The sequence below is a fragment of the Mchenga conophoros genome, linkage group LG1, assembly GCF_057382185.1.
Source record: "Mchenga conophoros isolate Kocher_MC1m ecotype Shallow Benthic linkage group LG1, M_conophoros_male_GT1.1, whole genome shotgun sequence".
NCBI classification, from domain to species: Eukaryota; Metazoa; Chordata; class Actinopteri; order Cichliformes; family Cichlidae; genus Mchenga; species Mchenga conophoros.
In genome coordinates this window covers 34,038,631-34,044,878 of record NC_140526.1, presented here as the reverse complement: position 1 = coordinate 34,044,878, position 6,248 = coordinate 34,038,631, and positions in this window count along the sequence as shown.

Sequence of the window (6,248 nt, the reverse complement as noted above, 5' to 3'; positions counted from 1 at the left end):
GGTGTCTGAAAAGGGCTGGGAAAATCATCAAAGACCCCAGTCACCCATCACATGGACTCTTCACCCTCCTGCCCTCTGGGAGGCGCCACAGGAGCCTCCGGACTAAGACCACCAGGTACCGGAACAGCTTCTTCCCCACAGCTGTCAGACTCCTGAACTCTGCCTCCTGACATCTGACCCACGTTAAACTCATGGACTGAACATACACACACCCACAATGGACAACTGTACCCTCAAACACAATAATAACATGGACTGAACCACCACTCACAACCACTAGCACTTTATATAGCCTCTGTAGAACTATCTACACCCTCACTTATCTTAACTGCACTAATGTATAGCTCTGTGTAAATAATCATTCTGTACATTCGATAATCTTTAACCCTACAACTGTTTACAACTTGCATAGTTCCCATTTCTGTATAGCTGTATATCTCAGATTCTGTAAAGTTATTTATTTCATATTCTGTATAGTTTTTCATATTTATATCCTGTTCATATCCTGTACATAGCTTGTACTCACTACAGCCTGTACATACTTATAGTTATAGAATATTCACAACATACTTCATACCGTGTACATTATAACATACCATAATAGACCCATTTCTGTAATATACTCACATATCTATATTATTGCTAATATATATTGTAATATATCTATATCACTAAAGCACTTCTGGATGGATGCAAACTGCATTTCGTTGCCCTGTACCTGTGCATGTGCAATGACAATAAAGTTGAATTCTATTCTATTCTATTCTATTCTAAGTACCTTGAGTGCTCAAGTACAGTAGAAAAGTGCTATGTAAGAAGCAGTCCAGTCCATTTACCATAGTGAGAAAGAGCTCCTCAAACCTGTGTAGACATGAATCAATGAAGCGCAAATTGAAATTTGATTTTGGACCAAAAAACCCCTGAATTTTCCAGGCAGGTGTCATTAAAACCACTGTAAAATATATCGGAACAATTTAATTGTGTTGATACAATCCTTAATGGCAATAATGAAAGCATGTTGTTGTTGATATGTCTGTTTGTTTGTTTTAAATAACAGATATTTGATGTTCTTATTAGCTGCTCTTTTCTGATGTCAGTGGAAATTTATCCTAATAAGCTGTTTTATCTCCCTTCCCCCTCTCTATCAGCCAACTTTCCTTTGATTGGCTTCTCCTCACAAATGGAAGAACAGCAGGTGGGTGGGGCTTCTGTGCTCATAGCCAAAGCTGTGCCTCGGGTAAACATATCAGGCACAGTTGTACTTGCCCATACATTTGAAACCTTAGCCATGCTTAATATGAGCATCCACCATTTTTTATGACCCATATATATAAAAAAAAAAAAACCCCACTGATATGTGATTTACTACATCAGACCATTAATGTGAGACTGTGTAGAAGTGTTTTTGTTTTTGGCAATCATTGCAGTGACTTCTAAACAAACCTGGCAACCTCATTCTTCAGGTGAGGTTCTGCTGAGAGTTGTCAGATTAGAGGGGTGGCATCTCTGATCTGACATACAGTATTCAGGTCTCTCCCCAGAGGTTACATGGGTCCCACTCAAAGACACAGTCAGACTTATCCTGAAGCCACTGCAGCTTTGTCTTGGCTTTATGCTTTGGTTTAGTTTCACATATTGAAACTGTTGCTCCTGTTGCAAGCTGCTGGCATCATTTTGGAGGTGTTCTTTAAGGTCCTCTTTATAATTGATACTCAAGGTGAAACAGTGGAGAGAAGGTAGCATTACTGAAAATGAAGATGCACACACTCAGTTAAAATGAGACAAGAACAAATACATTGTTTAATTTCTTCTTCATGGAGAGGACATTGATAAATTTGAGGTTAGCATTAGATGAAGAACTGCAATAAGATGCACACTGACTTCTTTTATTTCACAATAGTAATTTATCCTTAAACCACTGGATTATTTTTTTTTATTTGAATGTTACCAGAATTATTCAAATTCAAATCAAGTAATATTTGCAGGTGACTCTATAGTGTAGTTTCCAAAGATGCAGACACAAATCCCATCATAACGGCATGTGAGGATAAAAATCTGCCAAACTGAATATGCAAAGCTACCCACTGTGGTGACCCTGATTGAAATCACTGTGAAAAGCTTTACCCTTAAATTTAACAGACAAATATGTGTTCTTATAATTATGCTATTAAGTATATGTACAAAAATATCAACGTTCAGTTTGAGTGTCTGCGGTTGAGGAACGCTACAAATGAACTTAATTAAATCAGAAAGCTTCAGATTTCGTTGAGCTTTGCAGTAACAGCAGCTTGTTTTTTGTCTTCTTCAGTCTGCCTTTTGTGCCGTACACTTCAATGAACTCTTGGCATGTGGTGGACTTTTTCAGGGAAACATTTCAATATGAGCATTTTAAATCACGCCCACGATGATGTGGCAGTTTTTCTTTTGTTTTTGACTGCAGTGTGAAAAATTGTGAATATGCTAGCTTTATTGTAGTTTCTCCTGTGATTCAGGTAAATGTTTGCCTGTTGTACATAGTTCCTGTTCAGACATCAAAACCTGAGCTCTGTCTCATAAAGCAAGATTTTTCAGTTAGCATGTTAGCATTGGGGTTAAACGTCTCTTTTGGCTGGTAGTTAACAACCTGCTGTTGCTATGGTGCTGTCTACATGAGCCAAAAATGTTTAAATGAGAAAAATGAGAAAATCTGCAATGCAGCCATTACACAAAATGTTCTTCCTGCATTGGTACGATCTTTTAAGGCACTAAACAAACATTTTCGTGCATTCAACCACTTCAGACAAGAAATGTTAATTGGCTTTTCATTATCAAGGAGTATGAGTGCACCGTGACTCAGTGAGGGGGAAGGAAAAACTACCTCCTACTAATAAACATGTGTTGGTGTAGCATGTGACAACAATGTGTACATATTTATGTGCACACTGAAGCCTGGGATCTGAGATTATCAGTGCCTGAACAAAAGATTATGGCATCATTAGCAAAAAATGATTTCAACTTACAATATAATCCCTTCCTTTTATCTCACATCTACAAAGCATCCTGTAAAAATGTCCTCTGAGAACTGTGACAGAGTTAGTTCCCTCCGGACCTCCGCACTCACAGGATGGCCTCCTCAGGCTACACAAACCTGTTTATCTCTTAAGAGTTGTACCCCTCTCCCTCTGAAGTCTTGGACTTCTCCCTCTAACCAAAACTCTGGAAACATCTGTGAGAAGCTGGATGTTCCTCAACTCCCCTGTGGGTACAGTTAAAAGCAAAAGAAGCCCTGCCTCTGGTACCACAGACTAGTCATTCAGCCATCTATGATCGCTCCCCTCGCTGCTGTCAATCACCGCTCTGAGTCACAGGGAAAGGTGATGCAAGATAGCAGGAGGAAAAAATTATATTTTAAACCCCCGTGGGAATGTGTGAAAGCACTGATTCTTTTTTTTGATTTTTAAATATACATATGCAGTGAAACAGGCAATGTGAATCTCAACAATAAATCTGTCAGTAAGAACACAGACTGTCTGTTCCTCAGCTGCAGTGGTTTATATTTGCCAGCTCTGTTCTGAGAGCTCCCTGTTCATGCACAGAAACTCACTGGCAGTGAGAGTAGTAAAAATTCCGTACCTCATACAAAACAGACCTTGACAACATTCATGATATCAATCAAGTCATGCATAGCATGGAAAGGTGCTGGGGTGGACGTTGTTTGCAAAGCAACTGTCAGGCTAAAGCAACCTAAATATCTGTCCTTTGAGATTTCTCAGTGGGTGGCATAGAAGGGTTATAAACTGACCCATTAGTCTGATTTGCTTAAAATGATAAAAATCCAGTTTAATCTTATTCAGTTTATGTACTGCTGATTCCCCTGAATAGTCATCTAAAGGTACTTTATATATTGTACTCTACAGACCCAAGCCATTCAATGAGCCTATATGAGGTGAAAGTGGGGAGAAAAATGGTCACTTTAACAGGAAGAAACTTCTTGCAGAGCCAGGGTCAGGGATAGCAGCCATTTACCACATCCACTTAGTAGATGAGGAAGAAGAGAGGGATGAAGAGTGAGCAGGAATGAAAAAGACGGGTGTGAAGGAGAAGAGCTCAGTACATCAAAGGAGATCTCTCAGCAGCCTGGGCCTCAAGGCATCATAACTAATGGCTCAGTCACACTACAGCAAATATAAGACAACTTCCTTGCAACTAGGAAGGAGGTGGCTGCAAGGAGATTCCAATGATTGGAATTAGTGACCAGTTACAAGGAATTCCATGCTTGCACATTTAAATACATGACAATTACACAGATCACCGTGTCGGAGGCAATCTGCTTCCAAACAATCACAGCCTGACTTGGGCTGACTCAGTCACTCTCCGATTGGTGAAGGTTTACAAATAATTGCCATCTAATTTATGGATACAGATTTTGCAATCAATCAATCTGCAATCTCTTTGCAATAGAGGAGTAGAATAGAATAGAGGATGCCAGCTGGTTGTATTCTGAAAACAAGTTGCAGAGTACCTGTGTAATATTGCAGTTAAATCACTGCCCTTCAGCAACCATGTCACAAAGAGGAATTTGAGTGGTGGGAATTTGTAAGTAGCCGATGTGAAATTCTGTGTATGCAGACAGCAACAGATTTATTAAATTCCATGTAACTGCCAGTTTAAACCCATTCAATCACAAATTGATACATTTTCTTTTTCAGTAATCCTGACCACTGTTTTTCTTAATGTGACTGTAGCATAGTGGAAGGTTGAGCCAATCATTTCAATAGCTTCAAAGTTACAATATTTATTTATTTATTTTTTAAAAAATGAATGGATGACATGTAGTGCGACATCCAAACACTTAAAATCATTCGTGTTCAAACTGAGCAAATACCAGGTCAGTATGTTCAAAATATATTTGATTACATATGTATCCCCCAAAACATTTGAATTCATCTGTTTTGCACTTTAAATTGTTAAACTTTTTACTTTAAAAGCTAGAAGTGTTTAAAGTGTAGCAATACAGTTGAGGTAATGGCAGTCTTACACATTTACATTAAAACAATGTTAAAACACGTTTGTGCGAGAGCGATTGTGAAGTTCATTTCCACAGAATCCTACATGGCGTGTGCACCACAGGATACGGATGAAAAACGATGCCGCAGGAGTTATCAGTGTGTGCAGTTTTGAGGCACTAATTAGTCCAGTAAAATGTGTTACCTCATTATAGGCAACAGACTGGAGGTGATCACTGATATTCAACTGCCACCTGGTGGTTAAAATTCTACTATACAGCAGAGATGGGAAACCATGGAGAACAGCAACTTGTCACATGTCTGAATTTAGTTTATTTAGGTCATGTTGTCATTTCATATTTCTGTATTGACTGAAAACCAAACAAAAACAACAGATAGGAATGTGATACTGAGAGGATGTACACATTTGTAATTTAATACCAGGAGCACATCTTTTTTTATATATTTATATTCATTTTTTCCCCCCTTTTTCTTAAAGTGAAGATTGAGCCAACCTGAATGTGGTCCCATCTTTACCCCCCCCCTTTCAATTCCGTGTAAATAAAGAAGCCAGTTCTCTATAATCTATTCATATCTGGTTGATATCACAGTAAGATGATCTGTACTGGTGCCAAATACCTACATTACATATGTCTGTTAGCAATTATGGTTTATTCAAAAGAAATCCATGTGTAAACCACTGATACTCTACAGATACACCAAACCTGCAGAGCCAGTGTAAATCAGTATCTAAAGGTGTAAAAATACACCAGTGATTTCATTATCAGTATAGTTACAGCTAACCGGGTGAACAGCAGGATATTGTTGAGTTTAACACCAACCATCTCAAGTTTGCTTCCTGCACAGATGTTGCAGAGAATCTTCAATGTTACAACTATACAGTTACTTTCTCCGTTTTCTGGGTACATAAATATCTGAATACAGATTAATTCAATTCAAAGTTATTTATCTGGCACCAAATCACAACAGTCACCTCAAGCCACTTTATATTGTAAGGTAGACCCTACAATAATACATACACATCATAGTGCCAGGCAAACAAGCTTCTAACCCTGCTCGATGACAAAACAATAGAACAAGCAGATATTTAAAATGAGCTGAAGCCTCTGATGATGCAAGGCATTCACTGAAACTGTAATCGTTCTTAGGAGTCCAGTTGCTGTCACTTCTGCAAAACACTTTCAGCAAAAGTGATTAATGAACCCTCTGCTGCTTTAATTCAGCTATTTGAGAGCTGGATGT